The sequence below is a fragment of the Dendronephthya gigantea genome, unplaced genomic scaffold (genome assembly GCF_004324835.1).
Source record: "Dendronephthya gigantea isolate DGI-Jeju-01 unplaced genomic scaffold, DenGig_1.0 000190F, whole genome shotgun sequence".
In the NCBI taxonomy this organism is placed as follows: domain Eukaryota; kingdom Metazoa; phylum Cnidaria; class Anthozoa; order Malacalcyonacea; family Nephtheidae; genus Dendronephthya; species Dendronephthya gigantea.
Window position 1 is genome coordinate 320,858 of NW_021163200.1, and position 18,791 is coordinate 339,648.

An 18,791-nucleotide genomic window follows, 5' to 3' on the forward strand; every position below is an offset into this window, starting at 1 on the left:
CGGAGTTAAACCACTGACTCCAGTGACCTGTCAACCTGCAGTCGGATGCTCTACCACTATATGCTACTCTCTCTGAGTGTTCCGTGCAGCATACCTGTCATATGCTATATTCTTAGATACCTGTAAGAGAAAGCCTGAAATAAAAAAGTACGTAAAGACGGAGGATGAATGTTTTCAAAGAGTTTCTAACAAGAATTGAACTCCGATTCTCGAAGTCAGAGTCCGAAGTGATAACCATTACACCACAGACCCTAAAAATCTATCAAACTTACTGACGAATGTTGGCTGCATAGTATATAATTATGTAGTTTGCTACGCGCATCCACCTTATTAAGATAAAGTGTTCATATAATTATATTCGTGTTAAGCTTGCACATACGCCTCATTATCTCAGTGGTTAGAGCACTGGTCTTGTAAACCAGGGGTCCAGAGTTCAACTCTCTGATGAGGCTTTTGCATTCTTTTGTATTTACAAAAGTATATAGGCAACTATAGAACTAATAATTATCCTACTCCGAGCCCGAAGTGGTAACCATTTCACCACAGGACTAAACACCGAGAAAAATTACTGAGAAAGTCCCGGCTCTACAGTATATCTATGCACGCCCATTATTAAGATAAAGTAATTACATTCCCTGTATTCCAGGTATGGACTCCCGTTTTACAAATTTATAGAACATGCATGTGTCCCAGAGAGTCATTGAAGAAACACTAAACTGCAAGGATTATTTATCAAGCAAACGGATTGTTGCAAGGAAAATAAATTTGGGTTTTTTAATTCACTAATTAGTACGATAAAAATGTTGGATTTTTTTTTCATTCATAAAAGAGAAGGGAGCGAGCGGAGTTGAACCACTGACCTCTCGATCTGCAATCGAATGCTCTACCACTGAGCTACACTCCCTGATCGTGCATACCTGTTGATGCTGTTCTCCTAAAAAAACATTTCTTGCTGTCTACCTTATTCGAAATAGCACAAGTTTTATATTCATAGCATAGAAGCAGTGTGTAGCAAGCAGGGTGGCGCAGTGGAAGCGTGCTGGGCCCATAACCCAGAGGTCAATGGATCGAAACCATTTCCTGCTAAAGTTATCATTCAATAAAAAAGATCTTTTCGAAATCTTATTCAAAAACATATATTTTTTCTCAAATGGGCTATAAGAGAAAACCAGAGCTAAAAAATTCACATAAAAACATAAAATTAACAGTTCCAGCAAGGTCCAACCGAGAATTGAACTCGGATTCCCGGATTCAGAGTCCGAAGTGCTAACCATTACACCACAGAACCTAACCATCTACTGAAAGACACAGCAGAAATTGGTGTTTGAGACATTTTAACCCGGAAATCTAATCGCTGGTTCCCAATTGTGTATTTCTGTACCGCTATCAAAGGGAAACCTTTTGAATAGCATGAAAAAGTCCAATTTTTCTTCCGAATACGTATTCTGCAATCTTTTGACGACTCATCATATACATCTGACCCGCGCTGTGATGTATAGTATATACACGCACATTATTAAAATGAAGTATTTTCATATATTCCCCCTATTCCAGGTATGGAGCCCTGGTTTACAAATATAATATAGAACATGCATGTGTCCCAGAGAGTCATTCAAAAAACCTAAACTGCATGGATTGTTTATCAAACGTACGGCTGTTTCCCACGAAAATAAATTTGGATTTTTATGCACTATATGGGTACCATAAAAATATTTAATTTTTCTTTAATTTATAGAACAGGAAGGAGCGAGCGGAGTTGAACCACTGACTCCAGTGACCTGTCAACCTGCAGTCGGATGCTCTACCACTATATGCTACTCTCTCTGAGCGTTCCGTGCAGCATACCTGTCATATGCTATATTCTTAGATACCTGTAAGAGAAAGCCTGAAATAAAAAAATACATAAAGACGGAGAATGAATGTTTTCAAAGAGTTTCTAACAAGAATTGAACTCCGATTCTCGAAGTCAGAGTCCGAAGTGATAACCATTACACCACAGACCCTAAAAATCTATCAAACTTACTGACGAATGTTGGCTGCATAGTATATAATTATGTAGTTTGCTTCGCGCATCCACCTTATTAAGATAAAGTGTTCATATAATTATATTCGTGTTAAGCTTGCACATACGCCTCATTATCTCAGTGGTTAGAGCACTGGTCTTGTAATACAGGGGTCCAGAGTTCAACTTTCTGATGAGGCGTTTGCATTCTTTTGTATTTACAAAAGTATATAGGCAACTATAACAACTATATAATTTATCCTACTCAGAGCCCGAAGTGGTAACCATTTCACCACAGGACTAAACACCGAGAAAAAGTACTGAGAAATTCCTGGCTCTACAGTATATCTATGTACGCCCATTATTAAGATAAAGTAATTATATTCCCTCTATTCCAGGTATGGACTCCCGTTTAGAAATTCATAGAACATGCATGTGTCCCAGAGAGTCATTGAAAAAACACTAAACTGCAAGGATTATTTATCAATCAAACGGATTGTTGCAACGAAAATAAATTAGGTTTTTTAATTCACAAATTAGTACGATAAAAATGTTGAATTTTTCTTTCATTCATAAAAGAGAAGGGAAGGAGCGGAGTTGAACCACTGACCTCTCGATCTGCAGTCGAATGCTCTACCACTGAGCTACACTCCCTGATCGTTCATACCTGTTTGATGCTATTCTCTTAAAAGAACATTTCCTGCTGTTCTTACTTTATTCGAAATAGCACAAGTTTTATATTCATAGCAAAGAAGCAGTGTGTAGAAAGCAGGGTGGCGCAGTGGAAGCGTGCTGGGCCCATAACCCAGAGGTCAATGGATCGAAACCATTTCCTGCTAAACTTATCATTTCAATAAAAATGATCTTTTCGAAATCTTATTCAAAAACATATATTTTTATTAAAATTGGGCTATAAGAGAAAACTAGAACTAAAAAACTTACATAAAGACATAAAATTAACAGTTCCAGCAAGGTCCAACCGAGAATTGAACTCAGATTCCCGGATTCAGAGTCCGAAGTGCTAACCATTACACCACAGAACCTAACTATCTACAGAAAGACACAGCAGAAATTGGTGTTTGAGACATTTCAACCCGGAAATCTAATCGCTGGTTCCCAATTGTGTATTTCTGTACCGCTATCAAAGAGAAACCTTTTGAATAGCATGAAAAAGTTCAATTTTTCTTCCGAATACGTATTCTGCAATCTTTTGACGACTCATCATATACATCTGACCCGCGCTGTGATGTATAGTCTATATACACGCACATTATTAAAATGAAGTATTTTCATATATTCCCCCTATTCCAGGTATGGAGCCCTAGTTTACAAATATAATATAGAACATGCATGTGTCCCAGAGAGTCATTCAAAAAACCTAAACTACATGGATTGTTTATCAAACGTACGGCTGTTTCCCACGAAAATAAATTTGGATTTTTATGCACTATATGGGTACCATAAAAATATTTAATTTTTCTTTAATTTATAGAACAGGAAGGAGCGAGCGGAGTTGAACCACTGACTCCAGTGACCTGTCAACCTGCAGTCGGATGCTCTACCACTATATGCTACTCTCTCTGAGCGTTCCGTGCAGCATACCTTTCATATGCTATATTCTTAGATACCTGTAAGAGAAAGCCTGAAATAAAAAAATACATAAAGACGGAGAATGAATGTTTTCAAAGAGTTTCTAACAAGAATTGAACTCCGATTCTCGAAGTCAGAGTCCGAAGTGATAACCATTACACCACAGACCCTAAAAATCTATCAAACTTACTGACGAATGTTGGCTGCATAGTATATAATTATGTAGTTTGCTACGCGCATCCACCTTATTAAGATAAAGTGTTCATATAATTATATTTGTGTTAAGCTTGCACATACGCCTCATTATCTCAGTGGTTAAAGCACTGGTCTTGTAAACCAGCGGTCAAGAGTTCAACTCTCTGATGAGGCTTTTGCATTCTTTTGTATTTACAAAAGTATATAGGCAACTATAGCAACTATATAATTTATCCTACTCAGAGCCCGAAGTGGTAACCATTTCACCACAGGACTAAACACCGAGAAAAATTACTGAGAAAGTCTTGGCTCTACAGTATATCTATGCACGCCCATTATTAAGATAAAGTAATTACATTCCCTGTATTCCAGGTATGGACTCCCGTTTTACAAATTTATAGAACATGCATGTGTCCCAGAGAGTCATTGAAGAAACACTAAACTGCAGGGATTATTTATCAAGCAAACGGATTGTTGCAAGGAAAATAAATTTGGGTTTTTTAATTCACTAATTAGTACGATAAAAATGTTGGATTTTTTTTTCATTCATAAAAGAGAAGGGAGCGAGCGGAGTTGAACCACTGACATCTCGATCTGCAGTCGAATGCTCTACCACTGAGCTACACTCCCTGATCGTGCATACCTGTTTGATGCTATTCTCTTAAAAGAACATTTCTTGCTGTTCTTACCTTATTCGAAATAGCACAAGTTTTATATTCATAGCATAGAAGCAGTGTGTAGCAAGCAGTGTGGCGCAGTGGAAGCGTGCTGGGGCCATAACCCAGAGGTCAATGGATCGAAACCATTTCCTGCTAAATTTATCATTTCAATAAAAAAGATCTTTTCGAAATCTTATTCAAAAACATGTATTTTTTCTCAAATGGGCTATAAGAGAAAACCAGAGCTAAAAAATTTACATAAAGACATAAAATTAACAGTTCCAGCAAGGTTCTACCGAGAATTGAACTCGGATTCCCGGATTCAGAGTCCGAAGTGCTAACCATTACACCACAGAACCTAACCATCAACAGAAAGACACAGCAGAAATTGGTGTTTGAGACATTTCAACCCGGAAATCTAATCGCTGGTTCCCAATCGTGTATTTCTGTACCGCTATCAAAGAGAAACCTTTTGAATAGCATGAAAAAGTTCAAATTTTCTTCCGAATACGTATTCTGCAATCTTTTGACGACTCATCATATACATCTGACCCGCGCTGTGATTTATAGTCTATATACACGCACATTATTAAGATGAAGTATTTACATATATTCCCCCTATTCGAGGTATGGAGCCCTGGTTTACAAATATAATATAGAACATGCATGTGTCCCAGAGAGTCATTCAAATTACCTAAACTGCATGGATTGTTTATCAAACGTACGCCTTTTTCCCACGAAAATAAATTGGGATTTTTCATGCACTAATGGGTACCATAAAAATGTTTAATTTTTCTTTCATTTATAGAACAGGAAGGAGCGAGCGGAGTTGAACCACTGACCCCAGTGACCTGTCAACCAGCAGTCGGATGCTCTACCACTATATGCTACTCTCTCTGAGCGTTCCATGCAGCATACCTGTCATATGCTATATTCTAAGATACCTGTAAGAGAAACCCGGAAATAAAAAAATACATAAAGGCGGAGAATGAATGTTTTCAAAGAGTTTCTACCAAGAATTGAACTCCGATTCTCGAAGTCAGAGTCCGAAGTGATAACCATTACACCACAGACCCTAAAAATCTATCAAACTTACTGGCGAATGTTGGCTGCATAATATATAATTATGTGGTTTGCTACGCGCATGCACATTATTAAGATAAAGTATTCATACAATTATATTCGTGTTAAGCTTCCATATACGCCTCATTAGCTCAGTGGTTAGAGCACTGGTCTTGTAAACCAGGGGTCAAGAGTTCAACTCTCTGATGAGGCTTTTGCATACTTTTGTATTTACAAAAGTATATTGGCAACTATAGCAACTATTTAATTTATCCTACTCAGAGCCCGAAGTGCTAACCATTACACCACAGAACATAAACACCTAGAAAAATTACTGACAAATTCCTGGCTCTACAGTATATCTATGCACGCCTATTATTAAGATAAAGTAATTATATTCCCTGTATTCCAGGTATGGACTCCCGTTTTACAAATTTATAGAACATGCATGTGTCCCAGAGAGTCATTGAAAAAACACTAAACTGCAAGGATTATTTATCAATCAAACGGATTGTTGGAACTAAAAATAAATTTGGGTTTTTTAATTCACTAATTAGTACGATAAAAATGTTGGATTTTTTTTTCATTGATAAAAGAGAAGGGAGCGAGCGGAGTTGAACCACTGACCTCTCGATCTGCAGTCGAATGCTCTACCACTGAGCTACACTCCCTGATCGTGCATACCTGTTTGATGCTATTCTCCTAAAAGAACATTTCTTGCTGTTCTTACCTTATTCGAAATAGCACAAGTTTTATATTCATAGCATAGAAGCAGTGTGTAGCAAGCAGGGTGGCGCAGTGGAAGCGTGCTGGGCCCATAACCCAGAGGTCAATGGATCGAAACCATTTCCTGCTAAAGTTATCATTTCAATAAAAAAGATCTTTTCGAAATCTTATTCAAAAACATGTATTTTTTCTCAAATGGGCTATAAGAGAAAACCAGAGCTAAAAAATTTACATAAAGACATAAATTTAACAGTTTCAGCAAGGTTCTACCGAGAATTGAACTCGGATTCCCGGATTCAGAGTCCGAAGTGCTAATTATTACACCACAGAACCTAACCATCTACAGAAAGACACAGCAGAAATTGCTGTTTGAGACATTTCAAACCGGAAATCTAATCGCTGGTTCCTAATCGTGTATTTCTGTACCGCTATCAAAGAGAAACCTTTTGAATAGCATGAAAAAGTTGAATTTTTCTTCCGAATACGTATTCTGCAATCTTTTGACGACTCATCATATACATCTGACCCGCGCTGTGATGTATAGTCTATATACACGCACATAATTAAGATGAAGTATTTACATATATTCCCCCTATTCGAGGTATGGAGCTCTGGTTTACAAATATATTATACAACATGCATGTGTCCCAGAGAGTCATTCAAAAAACCTAAACTGCTTGGTATGTTTATCAAACGTACGGCTTTTTCCCACGAAAATAAATTGGGATTTTTCATGCACTAATGGGTACCATAAAATATTTAATTTTTCTTTATTTATAAAACAGGAAGGAATGAGCGGAGTTGAACCACTGACCCCAGTGACCTGTTAACCTGCAGTCGGATGCTCTTCCACTATATGCTACTCTCTCTGAGCGTTCCATGCAGCATACCTGTCATATGCTATATTCTTAGATACCTGTAAGAGAAAGCCTGAAATAAAAAAATACATAAAGACGGAGAATGAATGATTTCAAAGAGTTTCTACCAAAAATTGAACTCCGATTCTCGAAGTCAGAGTCCGAAGTGATAACCATTACACCACAGACCCTAAAAATCTATCACACTTACCGACGAATGTTGGCTGCATAATATATAATTATGTAGTTTGCTACGCGCATGCACATTATTAAGATAAAGTATTCATACAATTATATTCGTGTTAAGCTTGCACATACGTCTCATTAGCTCAGTGGCTAGAGCACTGGTTTTGTAAACCAGGGGTCCAGAGTTCAACTCTGTGATGAGGCTTTTGCATACTTTTGTATTTACAAAAGTATATAAGCAACTATAGCAACTATTTAATTTATCCTACTCAGAGCCCGAAGTGCTAACCATTACACAACAGGACATAAAAACCTAGAAAAATTACTGAAAAATTCCTGGCTCTAAAGTATATCTATGCACGCCCATTATTAAGATAAAGTAATTATATTCCCTGTATTCCAGGTATGGACCCCCGTTTTACAAATTTTTAGAACATGCATTTAGAGTCGAATGCTCTACCACTGAGCTACACTCCCTGATCGTGCATACCTGTTTTACATTTTTTTAGTAACCGAATGGAAATACATAAATTTGCGTTAAAAGGGTATAATATTAACCATTTCACATCAAGTATTAGAAATTTTAACTGCTCTGACTGGTATTTTTTAAAAAATGAAAAAAATATTATGTCGTATGTTTTCAAACGAAATTCCACCTGGTGGCAAACAACTTCTCCGTGTTACATGATCAGCTTTCGGACTATTAAGAGTCGTAGTCGGCAGGATTTGAACCTGCGCGGGAATATCCCAACTGATTTCAAGTCTGTCGCCTTAACCACTCGGCCACGACTACATAATTGCTTAGAAGTCGCTTATTTTGCTTTACCACGGATAGCTTGGAACTTACCTGTTTATTTTACCACAGATTTTACGTCGTGGGCACATTAATAGGTTCTCTGGAATTGGTATGCCTTCCAAACAGCTTTTCAATTGCCAGCAGAATTTTGGAATTATAATAAGACTGAGAAAAAAGAAAGGGTCTCGGGGAACTCGCTGTGACGGTTGGCGTAAGCTTTTATCATAGAAATTAATTATTGATAGAAATCAGGCAGTTCACAGGGCGTGTAAATAGATCATGCATCAGTGATTGTGCATCACAGCATTCAGCAGCATATCCGAGACAGCAATTCAACTGCAATCAATGGCTGCTAATTCTGATTTCGAGCCTTAGCAATTTTGGTCATGGGGTTAAGTTTTTATTTTTATTCGTTGTTCTCTACAGTATAAGATATTACACGCTTTTTTATTTCAAATTAGAACTTATATAAGATGAGCCTACATAAGAAGTTTCATTATTTACCATAAGCAATTATGTAGTCGTGGCCGAGTGGTTAAGGCAACAGGCTTGAAATCTGTTGGGATATTCCCGCGCAGGTTCAAATCCTGCTGACTACGACTCTTGATAGTCCGAAAGATGTTCATGTAACACGGAGAAATTGTTTGCCACCAGGTGGAATTTCGTTTCAAAACATGCGACATAATATTTTTTTTCATTTTTTAAAAAATACCAGTCAGAGCAGTTAAAATTTCTAATACTTGATGTGAAATGGTTAATATTATACCCTTTTAACGCAAATTTATGCATTCCCATTCGGTTACAAAAAAATAATGTAAATAAACATGGTGATTGGACTAAAACGTAATTACCTATTGTCAAAGGGACCTCTATTCAGAAATTATTGCTTTTTAACGGGTTATTTTCAACAGCAAAATGGGATGTTTTCCGCACGAATTAACGGAAGTCTCTTGAACCTTAGTTTTTTATGAAATATACCGGATTTTTTTAAAATTACACCGAAAGATAATGAACTATTTCCCCAGGTGTGGCTTGCTGGTCTAGTGGTATGATTCTCGCTTTGGGTGCGAGAGGTCACGGGTTCGATTCCCGTGCAAGCCCTGATTGCCCTCATAACTTGAAATTTTTGCGCGATTGAGTTTCTTTCTTAGCTTTTAAGAAAAAAAGCAGTGTTGAACTCAAGTTGCAATCTCCCGATAAAACTTATCCCATGCAGCATCAATCCTATCAATATACATGCAAGGAGGAGATCTAGTATGCATAAATGTAGACGTTGTAGGCATGTCAACAATGAAGACCTTTTCAATCATCATATACAAGTACTGAACATCAGGAAAATGAATTCGTGCGACTTTTTTATAGTGCGTGGCACATTTTTCATAACCCAAGAATAATTTGTAACTAAAAAATAACACTGTAACATTTTCCACTATCATATCACCGTATGATTACCATTGCCATCGTCTACAGGATAATCTCAGTAACGGTGTTTGTGAAAGCTACAGAATTGATCGACCAAACTTTAACACTAATATTTTTCCGTTTAGTTTGAGCTTCGCAGGAATAACTATTTTTCGCCGATTATTCATTTTACCTTTTTCAAAAGTATTACGGGTTTGCCTTATTAGCTCAGTGGTTAGAGCACTGGTCTCGTAAACCAGGGGTCCGGAGTTCAACTCTCTTATAAGGCTTAATTTTTTTTAACTGTGTATGGTAAGGGTGAGTAAAAGACTTAAATATTTTTGATCATTACGCATTTAATAATCGCCGTGAAAAAATTTACCTAGAAAATTCCTTTGTTTGAAGTATTTGTTTACATTTCTATTTTGCGCTTGTTTTTCTGGGTGCCTCCTTAGCTCAGTGGTTAGAGCACTGGTCTAGTAAACCAGGGGTCCAGAGTTCGAATCTCTGAGGAGGCTTTCCACATTTTCAACTTAAACTTAATAAGTATCTACGAACATGAACGAGTTTTTTGACCGGCTTCTTGTATACAGGGTGTATCAAAAAAAAGGAGACCTTTAGAAATCAAGCTATTGTTAAAATTTGAATGCCTTTTCAATTGCATTTGCACATATGCTGAACCGTAGTGCGTGAAATATTGATGGCATGCATGCGTACGTACATTAGAAAAAGGAGACCTTTAGAAAATGAATTGACGTTTGTACACAAGATTGTCTGCTCCTGGGAATTTGAAAATAACTTTAATAGCATAAGGAAAAATAACGACCCAAAAATATTCCAATGACTAAGCACAAACGACTAAGCACAAAAGCAATAACAGTATGCGTGGTAGATTGTTTTAGCTGTCCTTCAAAACATAAACAAATATTTATTCATTAATTTTCAACACTGCGCGCGAGTATTAGGACTGTTCACATGAGTTAGATTGACTTTGAATCCGGAATGGCTCAGCGGCACAACTATAGAATACCCCGCAAGGTTAAGTATCAAGAACGCTGCCTACGAGCCTACGCGTCTACATGCATGCTTTGTTCAATTTACAAGTCCAGTGGGGGCCGGTTGTATGAAAGCCGGATAGCGTCTATCCAACGGATAGTGATTTTTTCAATCGCGTTAAAATCGCCCGCTGTTTGCAATAACTTTGATTAAATCTTAGTATTTCTAAATGGATGATCCTCTTTAATAATTGTTGTTTCCAAAGCTGAATTCTATCGCTTTTCTAACATTTTTAGAAGGGTTGAAATATCACTATCCGGTGAATACCGCTATTCGGCTTTCATACAACCGGCCCTTGTAAAATAGCTTTGTTAAATGTTTGATCAGCTTTTTTTAGTTTATTTTCGTTTAAAATGAGATATAGGTCATCTCATTACCACACATCTAACTAATTAGGGTTAGGGTTAGGGTTAGGATAATAAGACATGAATATAATGGACTTTGATGAAGTTTTATGTTTTTAGCCGGTGTAGGCGAGTAGGCCAGTAGGCGAGTAGGCCAGTAGGCGAGTAGGCCAGTAGCCGAGTAGGCCAGTAGCCGAGAAGGCCAGTAGGCGAGTAGGCCAGTAGGCGAGTAGGCCAGTATAGGCCAGTAGCCCAGTAGACGAGTAGGCCAGTAGGCGAGTAGGCGAGTAGGCGTGTAGGCCAGTAGGCGAGTAGGCCAGTAGGCGTGTAGGCCAGTAGGCGTGTAGGCCAGTGGATATGTAGGCCAATAGACGAGCATCTAAGTGTGTAGGGCTGCTGGCGCATAAGCTAAAATGTATGTATAAAAGGAGCGTAGGCTGTAGGCTCGTTAGATCAAAGCCATTGCTTCGATGGCGGGGTATTCTATAGTTATTCCATATCGCGAACTGCTTTTCTGATGACGGCAGGCTGGGTATAAGTTAAGACTACAAAACCTCTTTGCTCCGAAGTCAGTTGAACCATTTTTGTACTGGTAGTGTGCTTAGTCATTTGAATATTTTTGGGTCGTTATTTTTCCTTATGCTATTAAAGTTATTTTCAAATTCCCAGGAGCAGACAATCTTGTGTACAAACGTCAATTCATTTTCTAATGTATGCATGCATGCCATCAATATTTCACGCACTACGGTTCAGCATATGTGCAAATGCAATTGAAAAGGCATTCAAATTTTAACAATAGCTTGATTTCTAAAGGTCTCCTTTTTTTTGATACACCCTGTACAGGGTGTCCCAAAAAAAACGAAAACTATTGAAATCATCCATAACAATACAATTGTTAGAGTTTGAATGCCTAAGCACTCTGTTGGAACCCACAGGTGTATAAATGTTTACCATACTCTTTTTTATGCATGCATATGATGCAGTAAAATTTGCTTGTTCGCAAAAATTATATTTATTAACAATATTTACAATTTACAAATATGGATAACAATATTTAAATGTGCATCTCAAGGACCATGACCTTCGACGTGTCCCCTTTCTTTAGCAACACAAAGCATTTAGCATTTTATAAGTTGCATTAAATCCTCACGGGCTGAAATTCGTGAACACGGCATTCAAATTTTAACAATGAGTGATTTCAATAGTTTTCGTTTTTTTTGGGACACCCTGTAGATGAGCACTTAAATTGGTAGAAGCACATTTACTTTATTGCAAGTAAACTCACTCGGCAGGAATTGGTGCTATTAAAAAGGCTAAGGAGTTTGTTGATCGGAATACTTTAGTCTTGATATACAATACCTTAGTTCAGCCTCATTTTGATTATTGTTGTGAAGTTTGGGATGTGATTGGTAAGACGCTTAGTGATCGTCTTCAAAGGTTGCAAAATAGGGCGGCTAGAATAATTATGAACTTTAAAAATGAGTCTGGGCAATCTTTACTAGCACGCAATGCACTGGGTGGATAACCCTTGAAGAGCGTAGAGTTCACGTAAAATCCAGACTTATGTTTATAAAACGATTAATAATCTAGCTCCTCAAAAATTGAGAGATCTATTTCAACATTCTAATACGATGCATGATTATGATTTGAGAGGGTCCTCAACAAGGTTATGTCTTCCCAAGCCCAGGACGGATTACTTGAAAAAAGGTTTTAGCTACAACGGTGCTCATGTCCTGAACCAAATTCCGGAGGACATAAGAACGTTGTCATCTTATATATAATTCATTTTGTGAGAAGCTTTCCTCCTCGACCTTTGAATTTATAAATCCTCTTGTGTAAATTAATTTTTAAAAGTACACTTTTTCTCCATTAATCTCATATAATATAGTTTACACTTTCATGTTTATATTATAATTATGTTTGTAAGTATTGTACGCATATTGTAGATAGATTAAAGGGGTGGGTGGGATTTGATTTGGTAAAGTAGTGCACACCCCTTTTGAAAACCAGCTTTATTGTTGATATGATTTTGTGTGTGTAAATAAAGTTTGAAGGAATGAATGAAATCCGATGGGAATCCGCTACACGAATCAAACTTAGACATTCAATTTTCAATTTCGTTAAGAGTGCATGATCTATCTTTTACCGATTGCTCGAAAAGATGTACGGAAAGACACTCACTGGGGGATTAGCTCAAATGGTAGAGCCTGCGCTTAGCATGCGCGAGGTAGCGGGATCGACGCCCGCATCCTCCAAATTATTACGCTTTGGATCTCAAATCATTCTTCAGAAAACCGTTAATTTGCATTCGAAATGTTTTTAAAAATGATATAATTTATATACCTAAGATTTTAATAACATTATCAAAATTCTAATTAATAGAATTAACAATTATATGACAAATACTTATTGATCAATAATGAAGCTGGCCGTTATCAGACTTCGATAGCTCAGTTGGCAGAGCGGGGGATTGTAGATAAGCAAGCAAACATCTCTAGGTGACTGGTTTAAATCCGGTTCGAAGGATAGTTGTATTGAAAAATATTTTGAAAAATATTTTACTGCCTATGTCAAATTGATATACTGGCAATGGAGAATGAACTAAAATGAAATAAAATTATTTTTCCGGTTAGCTTAGTATGTCTGCAAAATGTTGAAAATAAAGCTTTTATTTTGCGGTTTTGGCAAATAGTTTGTTTGGAAAATGAAATGTAAAAAACCCCAAAAAAGATATGTGTTATTAAAAAAATGGATTTCAATGCTTTAAGGCGGCTGTGAGGGATTAGCTCAAATGCAAGAGCGCGCGCATTGTATGCGCGAGGTAGCGGGATCGATGCTCGCATCCTCCATATTTTTTCCATACATAATCAATTAAAAACACATTAGGTTCTCGAAAACGCAACTCAACTTTATTCGTTCAAAATATCAATTTTCTTTTTAACAAACTCGATGAAACGCGACTCTTGCTATCCTTGTCAGTGTTCGTGTCCTGCAATAATACTCATTCAGGTGTTAAATGTATTGCCGTGAACGGCTCTTTTTGCCAGACAATTATGAAAACGGATTTTCCACGCCGGGAATCGAACCCGGGCCATGGCGGTGAAAACGCCAAATCCTAGCCACTAGATCACATGGGAAATTGCCACGCCTAACGTAACAGTGTCGTTTTTTTTCAAAATTACCTCTTTCTTCTTAGGTCCCATGCTACACGAATCAAGCTCAGAAATTATATTTTTAATTTCGTAAAGAGTGATATATCTTTTACCGATTGCTTGAAAAGATGTACGGAAAGGCAGCAACTGGGGGATTAGCTCAAATGGTAGAGCGCGCGCTTAGCATGCGCGAGGTAGCGGGATCAACGCCCGCATCCTCCAAAAATTTACGCTTTAGATCTCAAATCATTCTTCAGAAAACCGTTGCTTCGCATTAAAAGTTTTTCGTAATATTTTAAAAATAATATTTATACCTAAGTTTTCAATATTATTATCAAAATTCTAATTAATAAAATTAATAATTGTATGACAAATATTGATTAATCAATAATGAAGATGGCCGTTATCAGCCTTCGTTAGATCAGTTGGGACTGTAGATAAGCAAACATCCCTAAGTCACTGGTTCAAATCCGGCTCGAAGGACAATTGCATGGAAAATATTTTGATAAATATTTTACTTGCCTATGTCAAATTGATATACTGGCAATGGAGTAGAGATTTATTAAATGCATCCATATTTACCATAACCTGACATTTTAAAATTGCCCAGTATGCTCCGTTGTTGTGTCCAGCTAGGAAACTAGGTGGATGATCGAAAACGACTGAAGAATATGAATAGTCGTTCTGAGTTGTATGCCGAAATAGCTCAGGTGGGGAGCGTCAGACTGAAGATCTGAAGGTCCCTGGTTCAATCCCGGGTTTCGGCAGGAACTAATTTGAAATATTTTGCTTGTTAGCTTGGTATGTCTGCAAAATATTGAAAATAACGCTTTCATTTTGCGGTTTTAACAAATAGTTTGTTTGGGAAATCCAATGTAAAAAAAAACAAAAAAAGATATGTGTCATTGTAAAAATGGATTTAAATGCGTTAGGGCGGTTGTGAGGGAGTAGATCAAATAAGAGAGCGCGCGCTTTGCATGCGCGAGGTAGCGGGATCGATGCCCGCATCCTCTATATTTTTTCCATATGTAATGAATTAAAAACACATTAAATTCTCGAAAACGCAACTCAACTTTATTCCTTCAAAATATCAATTTCCTTTTTAACAAACTCGATGAAACGCGATTCTTCATATTCTTGTTAGTGTTCGTGTCCTGCAATAATATTCATTCAGGTGTTAAATGTATTGCCGTAGACGGCTCTTTTTGCCGGATAATTATGAAAACGGATTTCCCACGCCGGGAATCGAACCCGGGCCATGGCGGTGAAAACGCCAGATCCTAGCCACTAGACCACATGGGAACTTGCTATGCCTTATGTAACAGTGTCGTTTTTTTCAAAATTACCCTTTTCTTCTGATAATTTTGCTACGCCACAGTAAGTGTGAAAAAGAAACCACATGATGGGTGTTATTGATCAGGACAATGCATCCGAGGGGAATTTTATGCGCTAGCGGGGAATCGAACCCCGGTCTCCCGCGTGGCAGGCGAGAATTCTACCACTGAACCACCAGCGCAACGCCACATATAGCGGTCAATTTCGGCAATCATGTTACTCCGCTGTAAGAAACATATTTTCAAATTAGGTCCCATGCTACACGAATCAAACTCAGAAATTATATTTTTAATTTCGTAAAGAGTGATCTATCGTTCACCGATTGCTCGAAAAGATGTAAGGAAAGGCAGCAACTGGGGGATTAGATCTTTGGATCTCAAATCATTCTTCAGAAAACCGTTGCTTCGCATTAAAAGTTTTTCGTAATATTTTTAAAAATAATATTTATATTTATACCCTAGCTGCGTGCTACACACTGCCCTGGTGCTATGAATATATACGCAGATAGATATTTTCTTTTCATTGGCGCTATTCCGAATAAGGTAAGAACGGGGGAAATCTTATTAGAGAGTTGAACACCGGACCTCTGGTTTACGATACCAGTGCTCTAACCATTCAGACAATAAGGCATACACATGACGCTTTTACAATTGTAAAAACGAATCATCGTCAAAAAATAGTTATCCCTTCCAAGTTAATTCTGCATATTTTCCGATGTTAAGTTCTTGTAAAATGAATGACAACGTCTTCATGGATGACATTTCTTTACTATGAATACATTTGTGCATGCATAGTATATCTCCTCGTTGTATTTTTCTATGTGGATTGACACTGCATGGGATCAACGTTTTATGGGGAGATCAACACTGCTTTTTGTTTTGAAGAAGGAAACTCGATCTTTGAAAAATTTCAAGTTGGGAGGGCAATCAGGGCTTGCACGGGAATCGAATCCGTGTCCTGCACTCAAGACGGAAAAAGTGCAGTAGCTTACGGTAATTTATAAAAATTCCGGCATAACGGTAAATGAAAAATTAAAGTTCCGTTGACTCGTGCGGCAAACAGCCTAATATTATACTCTTAAAAGCGAGCATATAAAGGAGAAATAATTTCTGAATAGAGTTCCTTATAAGAAGAGGCAATTTCGCTCTAGACCAAACAGCATGTTTCTTTACATTTTTAGTAAGCGAATCAGAATGCGTAAATTTGACTACTTCGGTTAAAAGGGTACAGTATTTACCATTTTACACCAAGTTTTAAAAATTTTGACTACTCTGATTGTCTTTCCCTAAAAAATGCCAAAAATATATCGTATGGTATAAGACGAAATTCCACCCGCTGGCAAAAAAATTTTTCCGTGTTATGAAATCTTTCGAGATAACAGGACTCGTAGTCGGCAGGATTTGAACCTGCGCGGGAATATCCAACTGATTTCGAGCCTGTCGCCTTAACCACTCAGCCACGACTACATAATTGCCAGTTGATTGGCAATGATAAAAAAAAATACAATAAAACACAAGCAAGTATTATAGGAATTGATTTCTGAAAGAACGAATCATAAACATTGCAGTTCACTATTGTTACAAAAAGTCAATCACAAAAGTCGTTCATATTATTGAGTTTAAGTGGAAAATGTGAAGGGCTCGTCAGAGATTCGAACTCCGGACCCCTGGTTTACGAGACCAGGGGCCGGTTGTATCAAGCTCGTTTAGCTTAAACGTTGGTTAGGTTCAAAATAGAAAGCAAATCAATCGTTTCATTGAACAAGCAAACTAAATGTTTTTAACCTTATAACAATGATACTGTTTACAACCAAATATTAAGTGCATAATATTCAAGTTGACTCATTCAAAAGAGATGTAGGAGTGTTTAATAAGAGATTTAATTTTGACTTATCCACCGTTAAAGCTAAACGGGCTTGATACAACCGGCCCCAGTGCTCTAAACTGAGCTAATGAGGCACGTGTAAAAAACAAGTGTGGACACCGTTCATATGATTACATTGATGCAAAATCCAAGCTCACTATATTTTTATAAGGTTGATACTTAAATTAAGTTGAGAGAGTGCATCTAATGTTGCATGGAACGGGAACACGTATAACTTTTTTTTCAAAAGAAAATACAGCATAATCATTAACTATAGACCATTGGCAAATTGTTGTTAAGACCGTTCTCTTTCAAGCTAGAGGGGCAAACAGGGTATGGTTTATGGCCCGCACGCTTCCACTGCCCCACCCTGCTTGCTACACACTGCTTCTATGCCATGGATATATATAGCCTCCTCCGCAGGCATCACCTTTAAATTGGCAGGCGGCCAAAAAATATTTTAGCGGTGATGCCTGCCAAAACCGGAAGCTAATGGACCAGCTGTGTAACTGTGTGGACCGGCTATGTTACCCCTACTCCCACGGGATTCATAAAAACAGTAAAGATGGCGGAAAAGCCGAAGGAGCGTCAATCGAAAATACCTAGGTATGTCAGAACAACACCACCAGTTTTAAGCGCGGGTTATTTAAACGTATTAAAAGAAATCAAAACAAAGCGCGTAGAGATAGAGGTCAAGGAGCGAAAAATCGAGAATCTTAAGGATTCCTTGCGGGATTCGAATATTCGAGAAGACCCAAAAGAACATGATACATCGGGGCTGTCAACAACGTGTTCAAACCGATCCGCACAAGCAGGGCAAAGAGATAATAATGCTTCACCAAGCGAATTCGTTGGAAGTCAAGTGAGAAGTACGATCTGTACTCCTGGAGGTACCAAGCGAAAAGGTATTTATAGTAAAATCATACTATATTTTATAACAAAATATACAGTTGTATTTCATAATTATGAACTCCATCGTAATTATCGCTAATAAATGTAAGCAATCACCACACAAAGATTGCTTTCATTTATTAAAAACCAGAGTAGCGATAATTACGATGGATTATATACCTGGTTTCCGTGAACCTAAAAATCGTGTCACGTAATATAACATCTAAATTTTTAATTTTATAGTGAGACTGGCTTATTTAAAGTATCAAGCAACCCTCAAAGACAGTTTGGACAAAATACTAGTAAAAGAAACGGGTCAGGAGGTTTTAGTTGACGATCTTTTGCATAGTTTGCGCCTTCATTATCATCCTGCAAAAACAACAAATCGTTCACAACTCCTGAAAGAGATAAGCAAGATACTGGGCACCACAGTCGAATTAGAGGGAAAGGAAGGAAATTGTAAGATATACATAGACTCATTTTGTTTTTAATACTTCCTGTTTTTTTATAAAGAATAAGTAATTATATCGTAATATTTTATTCGTGGTCTTTAAGGCATTGACAAAGAAACATAAAAATGCAAAAGTCCTGCTATGTTAACCCTATCTATCCTTTAAGCTAAATGTATGTTTACTATTTTACTGCTCCCTGATTAAAGTTCTAAAATTCTGTGTGT

At 37.4% G+C, this 18,791-nt stretch overlaps 22 non-coding genes across 22 annotated transcripts; 11 read left to right on the forward strand and 11 right to left on the reverse strand.

Annotated features, from left to right (window-relative positions):
• Positions 1 to 379: 379 nt before the first annotated feature.
• Positions 380 to 452, forward strand: Trnat-ugu. Its single transcript has one exon. It is a non-coding gene; the product is annotated as a tRNA-Thr (tRNA).
• A 380-nt stretch (positions 453 to 832) lies between these two features.
• Positions 833 to 904, reverse strand: Trnac-gca. Its single transcript has one exon. It is a non-coding gene; the product is annotated as a tRNA-Cys (tRNA).
• A 110-nt stretch (positions 905 to 1,014) lies between these two features.
• On the forward strand, positions 1,015 to 1,086 carry Trnam-cau. The gene has a single exon. It is a non-coding gene; the product is annotated as a tRNA-Met (tRNA).
• Positions 1,087 to 1,216: 130 nt separating this feature from the next.
• On the reverse strand, positions 1,217 to 1,288 carry Trnaq-cug. Its single transcript has one exon. It is a non-coding gene; the product is annotated as a tRNA-Gln (tRNA).
• A 1,296-nt stretch (positions 1,289 to 2,584) lies between these two features.
• On the reverse strand, positions 2,585 to 2,656 carry Trnac-gca. The gene has a single exon. It is a non-coding gene; the product is annotated as a tRNA-Cys (tRNA).
• Positions 2,657 to 2,769: 113 nt separating this feature from the next.
• Positions 2,770 to 2,841, forward strand: Trnam-cau. The gene has a single exon. It is a non-coding gene; the product is annotated as a tRNA-Met (tRNA).
• Positions 2,842 to 4,345: 1,504 nt separating this feature from the next.
• Positions 4,346 to 4,417, reverse strand: Trnac-gca. The gene has a single exon. It is a non-coding gene; the product is annotated as a tRNA-Cys (tRNA).
• A 316-nt stretch (positions 4,418 to 4,733) lies between these two features.
• Positions 4,734 to 4,805, reverse strand: Trnaq-cug. Its single transcript has one exon. It is a non-coding gene; the product is annotated as a tRNA-Gln (tRNA).
• Positions 4,806 to 5,649: 844 nt separating this feature from the next.
• Trnat-ugu lies at positions 5,650 to 5,722 on the forward strand. Its single transcript has one exon. It is a non-coding gene; the product is annotated as a tRNA-Thr (tRNA).
• Positions 5,723 to 6,107: 385 nt separating this feature from the next.
• On the reverse strand, positions 6,108 to 6,179 carry Trnac-gca. Its single transcript has one exon. It is a non-coding gene; the product is annotated as a tRNA-Cys (tRNA).
• A 113-nt stretch (positions 6,180 to 6,292) lies between these two features.
• Positions 6,293 to 6,364, forward strand: Trnam-cau. Its single transcript has one exon. It is a non-coding gene; the product is annotated as a tRNA-Met (tRNA).
• Positions 6,365 to 7,988: 1,624 nt separating this feature from the next.
• Trnas-uga lies at positions 7,989 to 8,070 on the reverse strand. The gene has a single exon. It is a non-coding gene; the product is annotated as a tRNA-Ser (tRNA).
• Positions 8,071 to 8,590: 520 nt separating this feature from the next.
• Trnas-uga lies at positions 8,591 to 8,672 on the forward strand. Its single transcript has one exon. It is a non-coding gene; the product is annotated as a tRNA-Ser (tRNA).
• A 430-nt stretch (positions 8,673 to 9,102) lies between these two features.
• On the forward strand, positions 9,103 to 9,174 carry Trnap-ugg. Its single transcript has one exon. It is a non-coding gene; the product is annotated as a tRNA-Pro (tRNA).
• Positions 9,175 to 9,691: 517 nt separating this feature from the next.
• On the forward strand, positions 9,692 to 9,764 carry Trnat-cgu. Its single transcript has one exon. It is a non-coding gene; the product is annotated as a tRNA-Thr (tRNA).
• Positions 9,765 to 9,919: 155 nt separating this feature from the next.
• Trnat-agu lies at positions 9,920 to 9,992 on the forward strand. The gene has a single exon. It is a non-coding gene; the product is annotated as a tRNA-Thr (tRNA).
• Positions 9,993 to 13,939: 3,947 nt separating this feature from the next.
• Trnae-uuc lies at positions 13,940 to 14,011 on the reverse strand. The gene has a single exon. It is a non-coding gene; the product is annotated as a tRNA-Glu (tRNA).
• Positions 14,012 to 14,175: 164 nt separating this feature from the next.
• Trnaa-agc lies at positions 14,176 to 14,248 on the forward strand. Its single transcript has one exon. It is a non-coding gene; the product is annotated as a tRNA-Ala (tRNA).
• A 473-nt stretch (positions 14,249 to 14,721) lies between these two features.
• On the forward strand, positions 14,722 to 14,793 carry Trnaf-gaa. The gene has a single exon. It is a non-coding gene; the product is annotated as a tRNA-Phe (tRNA).
• A 463-nt stretch (positions 14,794 to 15,256) lies between these two features.
• Trnae-uuc lies at positions 15,257 to 15,328 on the reverse strand. The gene has a single exon. It is a non-coding gene; the product is annotated as a tRNA-Glu (tRNA).
• A 143-nt stretch (positions 15,329 to 15,471) lies between these two features.
• On the reverse strand, positions 15,472 to 15,542 carry Trnag-gcc. Its single transcript has one exon. It is a non-coding gene; the product is annotated as a tRNA-Gly (tRNA).
• Positions 15,543 to 16,746: 1,204 nt separating this feature from the next.
• Positions 16,747 to 16,827, reverse strand: Trnas-cga. The gene has a single exon. It is a non-coding gene; the product is annotated as a tRNA-Ser (tRNA).
• Positions 16,828 to 18,791: the final 1,964 nt, after the last annotated feature.